Raw genomic sequence first — 22606 nt, 5'->3', positions numbered from 1 at the left:
TAGTGAGGAGAGAAGTGTTGTCATTAATCTAATGGAGATAAAATTTAGGATGACCATATGTCATGCAGTAGGTAAGATAATAGATTCTAGAGGGTCAGGCAACCATTTTCGGCTATATGCTATTAACCAGATCACTCACCTACATACCTCAGTCTTTCCATTTCTAAAATGAGAACGGGATTGTTATGAAGTGTTAATACATGCAAAGTGTTCAGAATAGTGTGTTATATAACTATTTGTCTTGGTTGCCTGGCTGCTATGACAAATACATTACAATGGGTTTGCTTAAACAATGGGATTTATTGGCTCAGTTTTGAGGCTAGAAGACTAAAATTGGGGCATCAGCAACAAGTCAATGTTTTCTCCCCAAAGATTGTGGCATCCTGGGGATGGCTGCTGGTGATCCTCAGCCCTTGCATTTTCTATCACATGTCAATGCACATTGAGAGGTCTACTACATTCTCCTCTGGGTTCTGTTGACTTCCAGCTTCTTCCCGTAGCTTCTCTATTGCACTCTCTCTCTAAATATATATATGAATTTCATTCTGCTTATCAAGGATTTCAGTAATATAATTAAAGCCCAACCTGATTCAGTGGGGCCATACATTAATTGAAGTAACATCTTCAAGAGATCCTATTTAAAATGGGTCCACACCTATTAGAATGCAGATCAAGAGCAAGAACATGTCCAAACTGGCGTACACAATGGAATCCAACACAGTATTTTATACACACACACACAGCAAGCACTATATAATTATCATCTGTTATATCATTAAACACCCCCTGATATTTTACAAATAACCCACCTACTGCCATAGACACCTAGAAAGACCAAATGCAATTGCTCTTCTCATCTGCAAAAGGGAATCATAAACACACACATTATTCACCTAGTTGAACATGGCTTGATGCACTAGACATATTCCCAAAACTGCGTGCATAAATTAAATCATATCTCTGATGAACTGTAAACTTGCCATTGTAATGGGTGCTATCTACCTACCTCAATATACAAATTCTTGGTATAGGCCATTTTCTTATGCAGCTTTGGTTTATGGTTGGAGAGTAAATGTCAAGCTCAGGCAGAAAATGGAAGTAGAAAATATATCATTCCATTGGGCAAACAGTTCAAAGTATCACCAGCCTTCTCCAAGGAGAAGTCAAGCTCTGACAATAACACATATTGGAAATCAGTTTCCAAAAGTAAGAGAGCTGCACTGGGGGCCATTCTGTCCTCTGCTGGAAGAATCACACTGGTTTAATCACTTTGCCAGGATGGTATATAAAACATTTTCCATACTGGCTACAGATGATGTGTAACCGCTATTTGGAATGGTCAGGTGCACCAGATTCTGATGGATTATAATGTCTGAGATGGGTGCATGCTGGGTACCCACCACTTCCATACTTACAGCGCATGAGCATTCAATATATCAGGCATAAAGTCGCTGTTAATTCGTCAAAGACCACAAATTTGAGGAAAAACACATTTTGGTATGATGATAGACTTTCTCGAAACCAATTACTCCCTGAATTATAACTTTATAAGTTGCTACAAATTATTCAAGGTACATAAGGCTCATAATATAATTTCTCTTACCTAATATAAAAATAAAAATTGAACATAAATCCAGTATTGCTGGGAAGGAAGAGACACAGATTCTATGAAAACCTTCTATAGGGCAGGTGCTGGGCTAGGCACTTTTACATACAGTTAGGTCACAAAGTTATAGACTCTTTTTCACTGGCATGGTCCTAGATGTAGAATTCCCCATACATTATTACTTTTTTATTATAAACAAAAAACATAAAACATTCTTGATGTGGTTACAATCAATGGCTCACAATATCATCACATAGTTGTGCATTCATCACCATGATCATTTTTTTCGAACATTTGCATCTCTTCGGAAAAAGAAAAAACTCATACATGCCATACCCATACCCCTCCCTCTCATTGGCCACTGGTATTTCAATCTATGCAATTTATTTTAACCTTTGTTCCCCCTATTATTTGCTTATTTCTTATCCATATTTTTTATTTATCTGTCCATACCATAGATAAAAGGAGCATCAGACACAAGGTTTTCACAATCAAACAGTCACACTGAGAAAGCTATATCACTGTTCAATCATCTTCAAGAAATATGGCTACTGGAACACAGCTCTACAGTTTCAGGCACTTCCCTCTGGCCACTCCAATACACGACAAACTAAAAAGGGGATATCTATATAATGCATAAGAATAACCGCCAGGATAACGCCTCAATTTTGTTTGAAATCTCTTAGCCACTGACACTTTATTTTGTCTCACTTCTCTCCTCCCCCTTTTGGTTAAGAAGGTTTTCTTACTCCCTTGATGCCGAGTTCCCCCATCCATTGTTGAATTTGTCAGGGTGCTCCAGACAAACAGAAGATAGCTGTAATTATGAGATTTATAAAAGTGTCTCACACAATTGTGGGGGTACAAGAGTCCAAAATCTGTAGGGCAGGCCACGAGACTGGTGACTCTGATGAAGCTCCTTGATGAACTCTACAGGAGAGGCTGGTTGCCTGAAGAAAAAGTGAAAATTCTCTCTTCTCCCTTAAAAGTCTTCAACTGATTGGATTAAGTCCACTTGACTGGATTCTCTCATTTGTAGAAGACATACTCTTAGACTTATCTATTCATAGATATAGTCAATTACAGATGCAATCAACTGACTGATGACTTAATAAAGAGCCAAGAAATATCCCTGCACTAACAGTTAGGGCCAATGCTTGCCTAACCAGACAACTGTGTACCATCACCTAACTCAGTTGACACCTGAACGTAACCATCACAATTGTATACAATGAATCCAATGCGGACTGGGTAGTGAATGAATTTAGCACACTGAGATGAGTTTTATACACAGATGAGAAAAGCAAGGTTATGACGTCACAGGCCTGGACTTAATTACTAAAGAGTAACTTGGTCCCTCCAGTGGACTCTGACGTTTGTTGTGGATCACCCTGCCCACTGTTTAGTAATAGAAAATAAAATAATATATTCCACAATTTGAAGATATGCCAAATGTTGAAACACCTTTAGAGGTATTTCAGGACTGAGTGGCCGACAGCACATGCCCTGTCTGTGTTATCAGGGCCTTTGGCTCAGGCTACCACCTCTCACCTACTCCTACCTGTACACATGTTTTCACCTGACAGAATCACCTGATTTCTTTTTCTGTGGAAATACCAATTAATCTCAGCCATCACTTATTGTCCTAGGACTCATCTAATTTTGATGGGAGAGTAGTTGGGGAAGAATCTCCAAGGGAGAATGCCAAGCTTCAGAAATCTAGAAACTAACCCCCCATAACACCCCTTAGTGTATTTAGAAAAGTAAGCCTTACCTGCTATGCTTGAAAAGGTTCCAAGGGAAAGCTAGGTGAAAATATAAGTCAGTAGCACCATGGGTTGCAAAATCTTGATGAAGGTAAACTAAGGGAGGAGTGTAATGTAAAGGAATGGTAATGGGGAAAGGGCGACTCTTGGATCTCCAGATCAATTGTCACCATCCTCCCTCCTTCCCCAAAAGTAAAAAATTTAAAAATAACTACTATTTAAAACAGCTTTATGTACTCATTTTTTTTTTTTCTCATGGGGAAAAATTATTTCCAGCTTGCAAATAAAGAAACTCCAGGTATGAGTCAGCAATTCCCAACTTGATTGGATTTTCCAATGACTTGTACACAGATACAATGCACCTTCTTATACTTTATAGAAAACAAGACACTGAACGTCATTAGATCGTAAATACAGATTAATGTGAGGGAAAGAAGGGGATTAAATCCAACACGTGTTCACTGAGCACTTATTAGGTATCAAAGTTAGACATAGAATAACGCTCTGTCCTGTTCTTCAATGAGCTAGCCATTCATTGGGAAAGAAGACTGTGTAACTAACTACACAATCATGATACAGAAGCACCCACAAAGTGAAGGCAGCACAAGGAGGTGATTAATTATCTAGGTGAGTAAGGTCTGGGAAGGCTTCACAGAAGACAGGATGCCAAGACCAGACTTTGAAGAATGAAGAGCACTGTGCCAATGGACATGTAAGCCGAGGCAAGAGGGGCCAGACTGGGCACAGCTAAGGGGGCTGCCTGGGGTAAGGGGCACAGCTGGCACAGATGAATCGGCTTGGTGGGCTCAGCTCAGTCTAGCTGAAGTATAAAGTCGAACAAGGGGCAGAAAGCAAAAGGAAGGGAGGCAGAAGTGGTAGCCTGGAGCCTGCCAAGCCAAGGAGCTTTCCTGTGAACTCATCTGTGTGGACTTCTAGTTTTACTTTATGAGCTTTTGCTAATGACTTGTGTCTTTCAGTAGAGCAAATGGTAATGTGGAAGGCTCTCTGGGCCAGTGTATAGGCTGACTAAGTAAGTATTTAGCTTAGAGAAGAAAAGAAGTAGGAGATTATTGCTTAATGGATTCTCCATTTTTGAAGACTCATCATGTGGAAAACAGGAGTAGATTTAGTTTGTTGCAGGAGAGATTAGGGATGGAAGTTCCAGTGGACATTTTCCAATCAAGAGAAGATCACATCTAGCCCAGGCACTTCTCAAACAAAGAAACCAACAAAAACAAACAAAAAATTCCACAAATGGTGCTGCAATAATGGGATACTCACATAGAAAAAGAATGAAATGTGACCCTGCCATACAGCATACAAAAAAAAAGATCATATCTAAACCATTTCATTCAGCCTCTGTACCATGCCAAAATACCCTCTCTCCTCTCTCCTCCATCCCACAACAAGCCAAAGTTGGAAATTAGCTCAATATTAAAAATAACTGAATGCTCATGAGCTCTTTGTGGAGAGTATAAATCAATTTACAGGGATTACAGCAATGAGCAAAAGGGAATTCCATCAATTATAGGTGCCACAGGAGCCCAAAGCCATGACTGATGACAGAGGGGATCAAATAAACACATACATACAGGCATTAATAACAGATTAGGGCCTTTAAAGTAGACTAATTATACTGGAAAATTAGAACAATTCAGAGTTATCCAAGTGTCAAACAATATGAAGCACCTTTCAGCATGCTCAAATTGGTTCATGGTTAATGATCATCATGACAATATACTATCACCTGGCTACTTACCCGTGTGTCCTTGACAAGGAAACATCAACCCCAAATAAAAGAGAAACCCCATCTTACAGCCCCCCAACCTTTTTTTCCCCAACCTGAACAAATCATTTAGTGTAAAAATAAACAAAACTAGAAACTGTCTATAATAAACTAATATTGGTCTCCCCAGAGCGTTAATTATGTCACTCCGTATTTTAAGAAGAATGTAAACTGCCAGTTTCAACAGATGTTCTTTTAAAACAATTGGTTATCTGGGAAATGATGGGTCTTTGTTAGAACTTACCCCAGTGGAATACACACATTAAAATCATCCCACTATCTGTCAGCCCCCACTTTTCCTTCTACAACTGTTATGTTACACACACCAACGATACACCCTTTGGTTATCAGCAGCATTAGTGACAAGTGTCCCAACCAGAACTGCAGTGCCAGATTTCAGACAACCTGTTCCAAGGATTTCCAAACTCCCCTTTGACCACCTCAGGAGCCCCCAAATGGCACCTTCCCACCATTGCAAGCCCCACTTTGGGAACTTGGGTCACGGCCATTTCCACCTTTTTTTCTACCCTGGAGTGTGGCACTATGAAATCACAAAGAATCAGAGTTAGAACCTTCTGGAAATAGAAGCCTCGTTCAAATTCAATTTAAATGATCACATCACAAATATATGTATGTGTCTGAAAGTGTCTAAGGGAGGAATGAAAATTTAAGTCTCTCAGGAAAAGTGGTTAGAATAAAAAGATGACAAATTTCCCTATTGCTTTCTCTCAGATGGCATTTTGCAGGCACTGAAATGCAGATTATCAAGCTGACAGTGGGAGGACTTCAACTTGTATACCTGGGCCAAATAAAGAGAAAAAATTTCTCAAGTTCATCATTCCTCATTGAAGGACCGCTGCTGCCCAGCAGTATGGAGAGAACCTGCATTCTTATGGGGCAGCCGAAAGGAGGTATCTGACCACCAGCCCCGCCTGACCTCGCTCTTCATGATCATCCTGGTTAGACTCGCTTAACAAATAGGGAAACTGAGGCTAAGGAAGAACAACGACACCTATGGAAAATAGAATGCGTGTTCACTGTTGATCTACTCACAACAAGCATAAAATCTCATCTCAGCCAGAAAAGTAAGCTGAGAAGTAGTGATGTTCTTAACTATTTCTGAAAGGGTCTGCTCTCTCTCTGTAGACTTGGGCACTCTGACTAGGTCGGGCAGTTTTGTGTTTACAGGTAGGTGGGGACAAGGAAGTCTAGTGGTATTATTTGAGGGAATGTCCTAAATGGACATAATACAAAATGCATAGTTATTTTTATTTTTGAGCATAAAGACATGGTTTATTGCAGACCTATCATGTAAGCAAGATGAGCAAGATGCTGAAAGTTCATTGTTTAATTGATCACCCAAAACTCTGCCATGGAGATATCACTGTGCCCGTTTAACAGTTAAGAAAACGAAGACTCTGATAGGTGGAATCAATTGCTCCAGGGTCACAAAGTTCCTAAGTGGCCCAGAGAGGACACGATTCCAGGCCTGCTGGACTTAGAGCCTGCCTCAGCCCACCACATCCATTTTCACAGATGTCTAACGCACATCCACAGCTGTCACTGCCACAGCTCCAAAGTGTCTCGGAGCAGCTAACTGAGGACCTGGGTGCACGAGTGGGATCAGCTGATCACGCTCAGATGTCACAATGGCAGACCCAGCTGCAAAGTCAGAAGCCTCTGTGTTAGCAGAGGGAAACTCATGCACTGTTGTGCAGGATATACACCATATAGTTCCCGGGGTGCTACGGATGAGGATGTGAATTATGCCACCTACAGTTGAGCTACACAAAACTTGCTTTGCTGCTGGGAAAGGACCTGGAGGCTTCAGAGGGATCCTGAAATTCACCTCTGGACTAACAGCTAAGACTAAGTCACTTTTAAAGGCATCAGGATAAAGACCTTCCTCTAAATAGAATAAAGAACTTTCCCCTCTACTTTTTCCTCCATCCCCCAGCCAAGAGCAGCAGGAGCCTTTCAAATTCTCCAAAATGCACCTTCCCCAGTCCCTGCCTGCCCCCAGCACGGAAGGTCAGTCCATGACCAAACAGCAAGCCACGGGCTCCACCCACTCCAGATACCCCATTTCTAATGATGTCTGCAGTTCCTCAAGAGCTTAGGGGATGCAGGATAGTGGTTCTCTGGTAGGAATACTGCTTTTTTCCCTAAGGTCTCCTGTGCAGAAGTTGATCTGAGGATACAAGTTGCCTTATTCCCAATTCTAGCACTGGGGAGTTGGCAGTTCCTAGGAGCCAGAAGAAAAGAGGGCTTTAAATGGCTAAGAGAGTTGTGGCTCTAGGACACTGGATCTCAACTGGGGGTGATTTTGCCCCAAAGGGGCATTTGAAAAAATGTCTGGAGACATCTTTGATTGTCCTTGATGGGAAAGAAGGGAGGAGCTACTACCAGCCTGCAAGGGACAGAGGCAAGGGATACTGCTAAGCATCTTACAACACAAAGGGTGGTCCCCAACCACAGAGCATTATCTGGTCCCAAATGTCAACAGTACTGAGGCTGGGGAACCCTATCCAGAAGGAACATCTATAAAAAGTCCTATCTAGGTAACAGGTGAGCTATGCCTTTGTGTTTTACAAAACCTTGGTGCAAAACCTGACATTATAACAGCATGGAAAGATGACACGTTAATAAGTGACTCCCTTTAAATGTGTGGGCTGGTCCTTAACAGATCTCATTAGTTCGCATTAGTAGCTGGGATGCAGTGGTATGGAAACAATTCCCAGAGGCTCAAGTCTGCTGACACATCTGCTCTTTCAGGGGTAGGAAATAACCAAATCTTTACTTTAGCCATTCAGGGAAACCCAGCACCTCTCTATATCAACATGTTCAAGATGAGAAAAAAAAACTGAAAAAAAGAGATAAATTATTTATCTAGCATAAATATTAAAGAAAATTGCAAAACATAGTCTGGTGTCACCATACTGTTATAACAGAATCGTCTTATTATAGCTTCTGGCAAAATACTGTTGTCCTTAATATCAGTGCAACGGAATAGTCTGTGCTGCACCAACCAGGATCCATGTGTCTGTTTGCTGTCGCCGGCACTTAGTGGCATGCCAACCAGTTCGTCATACTCCGGTGGAAAATTCTGCAGGGATACCCCATTAAGGAAGGTGGCTGAATTAGGAAGGGAACATGAACCTAATCTGAACACAGAGTGCAATTTAAAACTAGCAGTCAACTAGATATACACTGTGGCTTGCTGGAGCCAAATTGGACAGGCTCAAGAATTTTGCAAGCTGGTTGCTGAACACATTCACAATTAAATATTAAATTATATAAACTTAACAGTTAAATAATTTATAAAAAAACAAAGGTAATAAATACTCAAAACTCAATACTGCTGAATTATTTTAGTGCATCTGACTATTAGCTATGCTCTCAAGTTACTTACATCCACTTTTAATGCAAGGAGGAAATACATATGTACGTACATATGCATGTAGGTAGGTAGGTATATTGCATGTTGCCGCATACTTCTTCCCAAATCTGCATTCAGTGGCCTCAAGTTTGCAGCTTGAAATCGGCCCCTGTATTTTAGGCCACAAAAATCAACAACAAACCCTAGAGCCAGGGTCGCCCCTCCCCATGCACACCCGGCCCCTCAGCATGGGGATTTAGCAGGCCGGTGAAGGGGGTTTGAAAATGGGGCAGGTGAAAACCAAGCACGGGGAGCAGAACGTGAGGAAGAGAGAGGGGGTTCTGGCTCCGATGTAGGCTAAGGGGAAGAGGGGGTGACCGAACATCAGCCCCCAAAAGAAACCCTAAACGGCGTTTACCCAGGGCGTCAGAAATGGCTCAGTCTGGCAGGCCCTATGAGAAGTCAAATAGACGGTTTTTTAGCTAGAACTGTAATGTCTCCCTAAGCATGTATTCAGCCGGGTTGCTTCTTCTCCGGTTGTGAGCCCAGAAGACTTCTCCATGGTCCTCTCTGAGGGTCCTGGTTGCAGTTGTGGTTTCCAGCAGGGTCCTCCAGACTGCTGCTTCGCCAGAATATGTGGTGTTTCAGACCCCAGTGGGGAGCTGATGAGGGCGCCTTAGCAGGTGCAGGAGCTCTGTGGTGTCAGCACACAGGTGTGGGTGTGTATCCTGAAACACTGGGGGAAAGACCCCCTACTGTCCCCACAGTGTAGCTGTTAGAAATGGAGAAAGAGGCTCTGTGCCCCAAGTTCCCCTCTTCCTGCCCCCTAACATCTTCCATAGCCAGACTTCAGGACAACTGCAGCCAACTCAATCACTTCCTAGAGGCTGACCGAATTTGGTTCACTTCCTATATTTCATTTCTGGGGGGAAATGATTTATTTCACTAGGAAAAGTAAAAAGCAGCAAACTGCTTAGCGAGATGAACCTTTAAAGCGAACCCTGCAGCCACTCAACTACTACAGGCAAATACTGTTTGTTGTTTTCCACCTTGATAATTATTAAATTGTAATGCAAAGTCCAACTGCTGCTTCAGTATGCATGATTATTAGACTACAAGTCAATTGTGGATAACACGCAGATATAAATGCAGCTAATAAGTCTTACTGTAATGATTAATCAATTTATGAATACATTATTTAAACGAATAGCTCAGGTAGGGTATCTTAAACAAGTTACAGAGTACATCGACCCATTCAAATACCAAATGCCAGATCAATAACAAACTGTAAGTAAACTCTGGGGAATAGGTATATTTGCACACACACACACACACACAATATGAACAAAAGGGTCTGTAATGTAGTAAATCCACAATATATATATATATTTTAAATACAGTGCTTTAATACATGTCAAAGCTTAAAAGGAAAGGTGGAAAAGCATACTATTGCAAAATGTGTTCCTTTTTCATCCTATGCAATAATAGTAATTAAGCACAGCTCTGACAAATATATATTTATAGAAACTCTTGCATTTGTTTGCAAATAGACCATGTATTAAAGTTCATTTTGATCCCTTAAAAACAGACATACTGAGTTCATTTCATTGCAAGGTAGCATCTTTACCTATTTATCTATAAATGTCTCTTTAACAGAAAAACAAACAGTGTGTCTATAAGGTAAGATTAGCAATTTTCCTGAGAGAGGCCTGTGTTCCAACACAGAAACCAGGGACACCTATTCTGCTACAGCCCCAGCCGTCCCCTCCCACTGTTAACCACAAGGGAGTTTTTGTAAGCCAAGGGAGCTCATGAGTTGTAGCACGGTCCCTGCTCACTGTTGTTTTTTAAGTTTATAATTAAGGCTAATTAATGTTGAGTTTCATAAATAAACCAAAAGGGCCTTGATTTCCAGAGGTGTGATATTTTATCGTGGCTTCAAGTGATACTGCATTTTAAAAAATTAATTAGGATTTTGCGAGCTTGGCCACACATTATTGAGTAAGTAACAGCAGCAAAGTGAAACAGATGAAAGATTGGTAAGCGATGCAGCCCACGGTATAAGTATGTGAAGGGGGTCAGAGGTTAATCCCTATTGATTTTCCCAGTCTGCGTCCAGCACCGCTGGGAAAGGCCGGTTCTGTTGGCAATCAGCTAGCACAAATACATTATAAATCTTACTGTCCGCCTTCACTGATCAGTGTCACTTACTTCCTTCGCTAAAGACCATTAAGAAACTACCAAAAAAAAAAAAAAAAAACCTACACATATGCGGGCAGAAAGGACAGCATTTAGAAAGGATTCCAGGCTAGAGAAGGCTTTTGGGGATGGAGAACTTTTCTGAAAGCAGAGGCATACTTTCCTGGTAGCTGATCTTTCTCACAACAGAGTGACATGCAGCTTTCTTGCAGGTATATCCATATCAAAGATTAAACCCAAAGTATTTCAAATGACTTCAACAGCGAATGAAACAGGTAAACTATCTTTCCTCAATGAGTGCAAGGAAAAAAATAGAATAAAATGAAGGAAGCTAACGCTCGCATTTAGCACTGAAAGACACATCTCCAACTTGGTTTTGCAAGAATCTGGGCATCGGCACATCCAAAGGAAGATTCCCCTTGAAGCTAATGAAGGTGGGCTTCAGGCCCCCTCACATCCATAGGTTCTCCAAGACTCTGTGTCCACTGTTTTACTCCTTTTCTTAAAGTGCGGCCCTAAGACAACTAAGCTCCGGGACCCACAAAGCTGGGTCCCCAGTTTCTATTGGAAACATCAATGCATGTTTTCCTTTTCAGGCCTTTCTTTTAACAGATTGTACCACGTGCCTCCCATGTGCCTGACATTCCCGCTGTGTCTGGTGAAACAGATGAATAAGACAAGGGCCTTCAGTCCACAAACAAAACATATATTCTGCCTCATACCACTGACTTTTATATGTCTTGGGAAACCGTCTTGGTGCTAGTTAGTGCTAGTAGTGCTTGTAGGTGCTCTTGTAAGTTGTGTGACACTCAATTACTTAACTTCTGTGAACCTCAGTTTCTTCACCTGTAAAATAAGACTAATAATAGTAGTTACTTCCACAGGGTGTTCAGGAGATTAGAAATCACATGTAAAACATTTAGCACAGGGCCCAGAAAATATTCAATCAATGTCGGTTATTTTTTTTTTTATGTGGAGTTATTTGACACAGGAAAAGACACGTGGCCTCTTTCAACCATTGCTGCATTAGCCAGTATCGTGGAACTGTGATGTAAAGAAGACATGGAACCATCTGATCTGTCATTCCACCTAAATAGGTTGCATCTCCATCTAGCCCAACTGCTTCTCAGAATAGGTATAACGAACAGGTTCTAAATTATTATTTTTCAGAAACAGGTATTTTTAAAGCCCTCAAAAAGCATTTAAAAAGCAAACTATATCAGAAATGCAGGAGCTGTTGGGCAGCTCAGCATTAACCAGAGAGTGTTAAGAAGTCTTCAGGGAAGGAAGGGCACCCATTCTGCACAGAAATTATGCATTTTAATTTAAAGCTCCAGCTCTAGGAAGACAAACAGAAAAGGCTCATGGATATGTGCTATTCCTGCAGGTTTCACGAACAGTTTTCTTATCAAACACACACATGCGCGCGCACACACACACACACACACACACATATTTTCCCTGCCTTGGGCAAAAGATTTGGCATTTTTTAAAAAGTTTGGGCAACTTTTTGGGAAAACCCTGGATCATTGCTGTTATTCAGACTTAAAATACATTCAATAGATTCACATGCTAATATGGGCTATATCTGAAAATTTTTAAACATTTTCAAACGGAGGGATGTCTCGAGAGAGGACAGTTCTTTCAGCCATGCAAAGTTCCCTTTATGCCATGACTCTTTGTTTTGATGACTTTTCTTACAAAATATCTTTCATTTCAAGATTTTCAACCATATTTAAAGGATGTCCTTTTAGTAAGCAGAGAATAAACAGAGAAGGACCCCAACTGAACAGTGAAAACCGAGACAAGCAAAGGTCTTAGGCTGTTTTCGTCCTGTGCCCCAATATATTTCTATTTATTTCTTTGTAAATTATAAACATGTGTCATTCTATCAGCTAATATCTCAAGGCATGATGTAGTGTTAGGATGATGCTCATCATTAAACATAGTGGATATCATTTCCCATCTCTTTTTGCTAATTTAAATTTTGTGTTTTGATTGACACCGTTATAAGAGCTGATCAAATCGTCATTGCATTTACTTTGTAACAGATGGAGAGCTCATGTTAGGAGAAGATGAACTGCCAGCCCTGCCATTTTCTTACTGCTTGCTTGTGCTTGCATTATTAGTTTTACCTTCAAATGCTGGTCTCTTTGCAGAAATCTTCATAAGCCTTTTGTTCATCTTGCGAGGGCTACTTTAGTTCAAACAAGATAATCTAACATCTCAATTCATTTAAGTGAGCATACCTGCAAACCACAGTGCATCTTCAAATGCTGAAAATTCGCAAGGAATGAAGGCTCCCCTGAGGACCTTCTGCCTGGGGAAATGCACAGCCTTATTTCAGAAAGCTTTGCCTATCACACACACTTCCTGACCACCTGCGCACTGGGGAGAAACCATCATCAGTGCATTTGTTTACTATTTGTAAACATTAATGACTTTCTTAATTGAGAGCCAAACACATGCAGAGGTTGAAAGTACGGACCCCAGAGCCAGACTATCTGAGTTAGAATCCCAACCCTGCCACTGCCGTACGCAATGCCTTTCTTTCCTCATCCGAATGTACGGCTAAAAATAATACGGCTTCAAAGGATATCTGAAAAGATGACATGCGCAAATATATGCCAAGTACCGAAAACAGTACCTGCCACCTAATATGTGCTACTAGATATTTAATAATAAATGGAATAGTTTAATGGACCAACAGCTGTTGTAATGATTTCTTTCAAAACCCCAGTAGGTCATTCTGAACATTTTGGAGACTTCTGCTCTCAAACAGTGCTATCCAGTAGAAGGTTCCGTTATGACAGTACCTAATAAGGGTACTGAGCACAAATGTGACTAGTACAATTGAGAAACTTAGTTTTTTATCTTAGTTCATTTAAATAGCCGCGCGTGCCTAGTGCTTACCATATTGTACGTATGGTCCAACCCCAGAAGGGTCTCCATCTCTGATCCACTATAAGATTGAGCCCAACTCTGTAACTCATCAGCTTGCCCCAAGGGAGGCATGGCAGCTGAAATGAGATTGGACCAGCCCAAGTTTCTGGGCTCAGAAGCCAAGCGAGTCATCACCTTTAGCCTCCCAGTTCTGCTGCATCTTAGGTGTTCCATTTCCACTGTAAGTTGCTGATAAACAGAGAATAAACAGAGCCGAGGGCAGTGAACAAGCCCACACTATTTGATTCGGCATTATTGAAGGTTCGCCTCCTCCCAGCTCAGCTTGGCTTCCATTCCTGGTTTTGGGTCTTGAATTTTGGCTTAGGGAATTCTGTCAATCCTGCCTCTGACCATGGTCCAGACTCCCAGGAAAGATACTCACTGCCTTGTTATTTGGTGCCTGAGCCTCTGGCCCCAATTTGCAGACAACGGCTCACAACAGGAGCCATGTGATTCTCTGAGGCAAGCAGACCCCTGCCAATCTGTTCTAGAAAACAGGATGTGTCATGTTCCCATTTTTACTATGTAAGGTATCTATAAAGAGGCTTCACCCTAAAACTGCAATCTTTATCATTTTCAATATTCTGGTATTACTTGCAATATTTAGTAATGTTAATATTAAAGTCCAAATAAACTATAATCATAAATTAAAAAGTATTCAACATTATAATGAAAGCCTTCCCCAAGCCAGCCTCCTCCGAGGATGAGCTAAGTCTCTGTTTCTACCTGTTATAATTACTTGCAAATGTTGTTATCTTCCCCACTAGATGATGAGATCCTTGAAGGCAATGACTGGACCAAATTCAACTTCATACTCCTAGTGTCTGAAGTGGTACCTGGCACGTGGTAGGTACCCAATACATACTGGATGGATGGATAGACGGATGGACGAGTGGGTGAATGGATGGATGAAAGAAGCTGGACTGTATGATAACCCAATTAAAGAAAAAGGAAACAATTCAAATGGTTTGCCTTGCTTACCAAAATGTTTTTCTTCTTCCTATTTCAAATACCCCTAACTTATGGAACACAAAGCACTGCTAACTCCTACTTATTTTTTAGAGAAGGATGGATAGCAATGCTGTGACTCCTACAGCCATGGAAATACACTCTACTGAACATAATAGGCTCTCAACTTCCATGTAATGACAGAATGAAAGGGGTAAAAAAGGCCGTGACGAAAACATCAAAACCACATGAAATACTGGAAATATGTATCAAATTACAGTACAGATTTCACTTACTCAGAGAGGACCTGTCAAAGGTAAAGGGAGGAAAAAGAAAAGAAAGACGAAGAAGGGAAATAAGAAAAAAAAACCCTCGCCTCCAGAACAAGCTGTCTAGTTTGAACTGCTAGATTGCTGAGCACACACCCTATGCATATTCATAGGTACCACAGGACATTAAACACCATTGGAACCAGCATGAAAACTCTCTCCTGCCAGTTAGTGCAGTGAACCAATCAGTAACTCAACAGCCCCTTGTGGCTTGGAAGAATTAATGCAGCTTCTGAAGGTGCCAAGGCACTCTTTGGGGTGGGGATGGGATGCAAGGAGAGGGCATGAGGCGAGGTGAGGAGGGGGCATGCAGCTAAGCCATTTGTAAAGGGGGGTGGATTTGGCCTGGTTTTGTGACACGAGTGCAATGCATCATCTTCTTCAGTTTTCCTTCCCGGAGTCTGAGAAGGAACCCCAGCATCTATGCCTGTTCAACGTAGCATGTTGAAAGAAGAACCAGATCAAATGAGCTCAGTATTTCTATTTAAAAATATCATTTAAGGGAATTTTAAGCTGTCGGAGAAGATGGATACACTGTGTTTGTTTTCTACATTAATGAGCTATAAAAAGAATGGAATAGGCCATAAATACAGTATTTTGTAACAGCCTTTACTAAAAATGCTACTACTTGTGTTTATCATTTATATCCTTGTATACAACCTCAAAATTGATTACACTTTAAACCGTACATAACTTGCTGTGTTTTTCATTTTGTGCTATACTACAAACATTTTTATAACTCAGTTAATATATTCCATATTTTGTGTTCTTATTGATTATGAATATTTCTTTAGGGGATTTTATTGCTTTTAAAATAACAAATGTTAGGTATTAAAAAATAGAAAAACCTATTGCAGCTTTTATATTTTTCCTTCCCCTGGTAATTCTAATACATACATTTTAGCATGAGCATAACCAAAATATCTTTCATCGTATCTTTTATTCTTCCTCATACTAAAATTAAAAATCTACTAATATAATGCACAGTAAAAGAATCAGATTTTCAAATCAAACCCACCATTTAATGTATTTGACTTGAATTCATAATCATTTTCTTCTACAATTAAAATATTAAAGTGCCAAAAGATTATCCACACGTAGCACCATGGTTTTACATCAAGTATATATTATCTTTCCTAATTGCCGTTTCAGTTTATAGGCTAAAATATGATTTATATATATGATATGATTTCACTATTAATTATCAAATTGAAAAAAATAAAATCTCACATTATAAATTCTCTCCTGGAAATTAGTTTTATTATTTTGCCATAATCCTATCACGCAAGCTATAAGTGCATTGCGGCATGAACACTTTAATTTTTCCAGTTAGTTTTAAGCAAGCCCAGAGGTGAGGTTTAATAAGGATCAATGGCACTTTATCTGGGACAGGGCCTCTTCACAGCATGCAAATTACACAGTAACACTTAAAAAAAGAAATAGATTTAATTAAAAAAAAAAAAAGTAGAACCACAGGCTCTGGAAATTCAATTAAAGGATTTATGCAAAGGTTTGCTAGGTTTTTATATGCAGTTACTGCTTACATAATGAGCTTTTCATATTAAAAATCAATAGGTAATCTAGACTAGAAGATCATCCCCTTAAATACATTTTTGAAATCAATTTGAAAAATAGTCCATCAACTGCTGTGACTACTCTTGCTGCTTCGATTACACTAAGAGCAATATTTAGATTGTAAGACGTGCTGCGGAATATCTATGCTTGGGTATTGCTTTCAAGGGCTCTTCTACTTTTGAGTACCCAAGATGATCACCTAGTAATTCAAGATTGTGTTAAATGTATAAATAATTTATTTAATTACTAGCAAAAGCCTACAGATACAATCCCATGGTATTTATAACGCTTAAGTGAAAGGAAAAAAGAAAGGAAAGGAGGGTGGGGAAGGGAGGGAGGGAGGGAGAAAGGGGGGTATGAGGGGTGGAAGGAGGGAAGGGAAGAAAGGAGGGAGGAAAAGAAAAGAACAGAAGGATCTTTTCTAAATTAGTCTTTGCTATCTCAATTGTCTATTGTGTGTTGGCTACTTAGCTCTTGGAGATATGTGGTTCACTTTAAAACTCATTTAGGTCTTCAACTAAGGAAGCAATTAGCTAGCTTATAACTTCAGCCGACTTTGCATCCTCTGTGATAATGGGGGACAGGCCTTGAAAGAAAAAGGAAAGCAGATGCTCTAATTTTACCCAGTCAGTTCCCCACCTGTCTCATTGCAAAGGTTTGCCTGAATATGACAACACTTATAGGCTGCACAGGTCTCCACGGGCCATTCCTGGGAGACTGGGAACTGATCATGACACAGAGGGGAAGTGCTGGAGAGGGGACGGAAAGGAAGAACCAGGTAGGTCCAGATCCAAACTTCATCCACTCGGTGTAATAGACTGATAAGAGAAACATTCCTTAATACTGTTCTTTCTTTTATTTGAGAAGGTTGCATTCTAAAAGGTGGAATAAACACTCTATGTCCACGATGAAAATTGGGGCTCAAGTTGAAAAAATCATGCTTCCTAAAAAGGGGCCTAAACTTTACAAAAGGCTAATTTATGGCTAATTTCTGCAAAATTGAGAATAAATAGGCCAGATAAAGTGTTGGCACAAGTGAATTTACCCAGCTACCAGTCCTTTGGGGGATGTGCCTGCAGCTGCGCAGAGGGAGATTTTAAGACCCAAGAAACGTGCATGGCTCTGCTATCGCACAGAAAGCACAGAACGGGCACTTGCAGGACACCCAGAGTGGGTAAAGCACTGCTTGCTGTCTTGGTTCCCTACAAAGAGGAATTCAACAGTGTGCACGTACTTAACTGGGTTATATATTTCTACACACATGCATATTCATTCTTTTAAATTTTTAAAAAAATAGCTAAGGGAATGAAAAGGCACAGCACCCTGAAAACATACTAAGAGAAAGAAGCCAGTCACTAAGGACCATATATAATGTGATTCCATTTATATGAAATATCCAGAATAAGGAACCCCATGGAAACAGGAAGTGGATTAGTGGTTGTTCAGGGGTAGGCAGGGGAGTGTGGGGGTTAGGAGGTCATGGCTAGGGGAGCTGAGTTTCTTTTGAGGGCAATAAAAATATTCTAAAACTGATTGGGATGATGACTCCAAAACCGCGAATATGCCAAAAGCCATCAGATTGTACACTTTAAATGGCTGGATTGAACTGTGTGTGAATTATATCTCCATCAAGCATTTAAAAAAAAGTGCAGTTTACGGACTACAATCTGAATAGCAGTAGCTTCAAGGAAAACAAAACCTGAAAAGGAAGGAGTCAGGCTTAAAAATAAACAGTTGTTGTTTTCCACCCAAGCCAATCCTACAAACAAACTTCATCACTGTGAAAAATCTTCTGTGGCGATGAGTTTAAGAGTACATCAAGGGGCGGGCCGCGGTGGCTCAGCGGGCAAGAGTGCTTGCCTGCCATGCCGGAGGACCCCGGTTCGATTCCCGGCCCTAGCCCATGTAAAAAACAAACAAACAAACAAAATATAATAAAAACAAGAAAATGTTTAAAGATGTTTCCCTTCCTTCCTTCTCTGTCTTTCCTTCCCTTCCTCCCTCTCTCTTAAAAAAAAAAAAAAAAAAAAAAAGAGTACATCAGGGTAAGATACACAAACATAATGTGCTAGCTTCCTCATAAAAGGTGCTAAAATCAAAGTAAGCAGAACCTACCTATCTCATGAAATGAGAGCAGCTTCAGTATAAAATGTCCCAGATAAGAATGAAAATGTCAAACATGAAACTGTTTTGTAACAATGAAAGGTGTGCGGAATGGAAGTTTGAAAAATGTTAACACTTGAAATTTCAGCAGAACCATTACAATCCATAATGTGTAAAAGTCATTTTACAGTGTGCTTAGCAGTCAAGATCAAGAGCTGTTATAAATGAAGACATCCTCAATGTCACTTCATTTTTTTTTATTCTTATTATCACATTTAAATCTCTCCGTAAAAGTGGTTTTGATAGGTAACTTTATTACACATTTCAAGACGACTCGTTCTGAACGGAACTTCCTCCCAAGAATTCACAGATAAAGAGAAACCACTTTCCCCAGCTCGTCCCCAAATTACAGTGAAACTGGAGAGGCATGGAGTAGCAGCCTGCCCATCGGAAGGACCTGGTCCGCTATTCAACAGGAAGGCTCAGGGTGCCCAGCAGTCACTCGTTTTGGCTTGCAGAGAATTGCTAGTTGGCCGCAGGGGTCCCTCAGCTAAGACCTTACTGTTCAGCTAGCAAAGACCTGAGAGTCAAGAACAAAGTGGGTGAGGAAAGGCCATTGTTGATGGGAAAGAGTTCTGCAAAGCCGCCGAGTTCCCTATCAGCGCTGCGTGCACAGGGCCACTTGGGGCAGGAGAAGGGACTAAAATCTCCCATGAGCCACCTCTGCTCACAGGCAAGTATGGCTGCTAAAAAGTACATGGCACACTCTTTCTGCAAGGGGTCAGTTAATAAATATTTTCAACTTTGCAGGCCATATAGTATCTGTGCAACTACTCAGCCCTATGCTAGCCACAGACCCTACACAAATGAATCAATGAGCATAGTTGTGCTTCAATAAACCTTTGTTTATAGACAATGAAATTTGAGTTTTATATAATTTTCATGTGTCATGATTTTTTTTTCTAATATATGTTTAGTCATTTAAGTTTGTTAAAAAAAAAAAAAAGTCTTAGCTCGCAGGCTCTCTGAAAACAGACAGCAAGCCAGATTTGTCCCCATGGCCCTCATTTCCTACTTCTTAAACTAAACCATAGACTGGTCAGGAAGGAGATGGATCAGTAATCCCATTTGACTTGGGATTCTTATTTGATAGCAAAATGACACAACTCACATCAATGCAAATTTGCAATGGCTCACATTTCAAATTGCATGCACTTAACAGAACAGCAAGATAACTTAGTTTCTGTTAGAGAAATTTATATTCTAAATTCTCTGAATTTCTTCCTTCAGAAATAGACATGAAGGCCCCAGAGTGTTCCATTATTTAAAGCATGGCAAAGTCTTCCAGAACTGATGGCTTTGAACACAGGACTAGAGATGTGATGGCCTTGACATATGAGATATGAGGCTGACCCGGTCCCTTGGTCCAATTAGCTATTCCATCATTAATGAGGTGAGTTATATGAACGTAATACGCATGCAGTCCTTTGAGGTGGCATGCCTTTGTGGTTGGGGATTGAATTTGAAACGCATAAAGAGACCAAGAGTCTCAGGATTACTTCTCCCTCTTTCAACCTTGATTTTCTTCATCAATGCTTTGGCCACAGCAAGTCTAGGGTCCTAAGTAAAACATGTGCACAAAGTGGCATCATTAATAGATAATTAGAATTGTCAGAGGAATGGCTTTGCTGAATACATGAAAAGTCTGAATTCTGTAACATTTCTAAAGAAGCATATTTGTAGTATTTCAATTGTATGTACCATCAAAAACTGCTGCAATTACATTAGTTTTGGTGAATAAGAAAAAAACTGATACACTAAAGTACTTTAAAAGTTTATTAAAATAAGTCATCTATCTATGCCCAATACCATTTATTTATATTATTCTGTGGCATGAAAAAAATCTTTAAGATGAAGATGATGATGATTAAAAATGATAGAGACTATAGCCCAGATGATGTTCAGGCACTAGCGCCCCAAATGAAGATTTTTAAATACTATGGAGCAATTACCATAATATAAATGGGTCTCAATACAAAGTCACACAGGGGGAAAAAAGCAATAATAATAGGAAAGGCTAGGAATCCAAATACCACTGTAGGGATTTCACGCATGATGCAAAGTTCTGAAATCATTACACCCCACGCTACAACCACAAAAAATGTGATGGTAAGAAAAAACTGAATGGTAAAGGAAGTCTTCCTATGTTAAAACTGATAACTTTCTAGAAACATTGCATGGGCATGTTCCCCACACAAAGAACAATAATAACTTGTAAATGTTTAATTGATAAATGGAATGGGAATGACTAGCATTCTGAAAGCACCCCCATCTCCAGGGCCAATCCAGAATCCCTCTTAAACCTCATCCCATATTTGCAGCAATATGTTTATTGGTGGTTCATCAATGGGCAGGAGGAGGGAAAAGCAGACCCTAGATGAATAAGTCAGATTGGCATGTAGCTGCTGACAATAGCCTGTGGCTCTACATCAGGGGAGCCACTCTCTCTGCGATCCTTTTGACTTTTCCCTCATGGAAGCAAGAAGGATGCTGTGCTGAAGACATCAAATCTCCATTCAGGGTAGGAACAAAAGAGAAGAGAAAACTCCAGCAACACCTTTCCTTTACTTGAGGAAAGAAAAAGATTTCCAAGAAGGCCTACGCAGATTTCTCTTTTACTTGTTGGCCAGAACCTGCCGTGTGGCCATGCTCAGCTGTTAGGGAGACAGCAGAAGAAGTGACTATGGGAGCATCTTTTCTAGCCTTTAATAGTAGAGCAGCTCCTAGCACTCAGTAACAGCAGTGAAACCCTATTTCTCCTTGAGACTAGGATAGCGGAGAACACAGAGCATGTCTTAGTTATCTGTGGCCGTCCAGAGTCAAACACATGAAGAACATTGGCAAAAAAAAAAAGGGGGGGGGGGGCTGAGAATATAAAGTTGATTTAAAAAAAATATATATATATATATGTATATATATATATACATATCAGCTATAGCAGAAGTTTGTTGTCTGTTCACCAAATCTGTTTCCTCTTCCTTCTGGACATTCGGTTAAATGACATCTTCCAGCCTGGGAATTTCTATGCAGTTCGTAGATATGTGTCACTCCCAGGCCAGGTCCTTAAAAATGCTCCCATACATGAGCCTCCGTGTTCTTCCCCTTCTAACAGCTTAATGCAGACAATCAAGGCAGCCTGGAAGTCATTTGTGGAAAGCAGCTGAGCCACAAGAGAGGACTCTGGGTCCCTGAATCAGCCCTTGGAGAAGACCTGCCTGCTAACCCCGAAGAGTCACTGTGAGCCTTACATGAGCAAGAGATAAACTCTTATCATATCTGAGCCATTGTGCATATGTGGGTTTATTTGTTATAGCAGCTAGAGTTACCTGTAATAATATGTTAATCTGAAACTTATTTGTCTCAGTCAGAGTCTCTGAGAACTTCATTCACATCTTTTTGGCTCAAATCCCAGGTTACACGGGTGGGTTTGTTCCAGATCTGTTTATCACCAAAGGAGTATCTCTGGGTATTATCCAGCTGTTCTGTGGGAAGAGAGTCTTGCCTGGCGATAACATTTTTGCAAACCTAGGGAGGAAAATGCAAGTCTGTGGGTGCAGCCTTGTTCACTGTGTAAACTGGATGCATAGTCTCTTTCTCACTGTCTGTGAGGTCATCAAGATGCCCTGACAACCCACTAGGCTTTGAAAGTTCAAGTTTTCACCTCTCAACTCGGGGCCCTTCTGCACACTCCATAATCTGCTTCCAGGGAAAGCCTAGCTTAATACCAAAACAGTGATTTATAACACCATCAGCACATGCAATGGGGAGCCCTGTCATCTCAATTTCAAAACCCCGGTCCCTTTTTTGCTCATGTTTTGTTTGCCTTCAGCTCTTCCCCGAGTGCTATTGTGAGGAGATGCATTTTGTAGCTTAAGAATTTGGATTTTACAAGTTGCACTGAGTCATATTTTC

General features: G+C 40.5%; 1 protein-coding gene and 2 long non-coding RNA genes across 7 annotated transcripts in view; 1 reads left to right on the top strand and 2 right to left on the bottom strand.

The window, feature by feature from the left end:
• The window catches only part of WWOX (WW domain containing oxidoreductase), a 972892-nt gene that overhangs the window by 624207 nt on the left and 326079 nt on the right, over nucleotides 1–22606 (bottom strand). The gene's annotated exons all lie outside the window — the stretch shown is intronic.
• Nucleotides 7–16807, bottom strand: LOC143659795 (uncharacterized). Of its 2 annotated transcripts, none has more exons than XR_013163747.1 (3): nucleotides 5485–16807; nucleotides 3381–3468; nucleotides 7–857 (listed from the first exon to the last, which is right to left on the bottom strand). It is a non-coding gene; the product is annotated as an uncharacterized LOC143659795 (long non-coding RNA). The 2 variants fall into 2 exon arrangements; XR_013163748.1 differs by lacking the exon at nucleotides 7–857 and adding an exon at nucleotides 864–2556.
• LOC143659797 (uncharacterized) lies at nucleotides 5734–21942 on the top strand. Of its 2 annotated transcripts, XR_013163751.1 has the most exons (5): nucleotides 5734–5788; nucleotides 5891–7726; nucleotides 14447–14525; nucleotides 19925–20087; nucleotides 21807–21942. It is a non-coding gene; the product is annotated as an uncharacterized LOC143659797 (long non-coding RNA). The 2 variants fall into 2 exon arrangements; XR_013163750.1 differs by having other exon boundaries at nucleotides 5745–7726.

The sequence above is a fragment of the Tamandua tetradactyla genome, chromosome 16 (assembly GCF_023851605.1).
Source record: "Tamandua tetradactyla isolate mTamTet1 chromosome 16, mTamTet1.pri, whole genome shotgun sequence".
NCBI classification, from domain to species: domain Eukaryota; kingdom Metazoa; phylum Chordata; class Mammalia; order Pilosa; family Myrmecophagidae; genus Tamandua; species Tamandua tetradactyla.
This window is presented reverse-complemented; position numbering and strand designations above follow the sequence as displayed.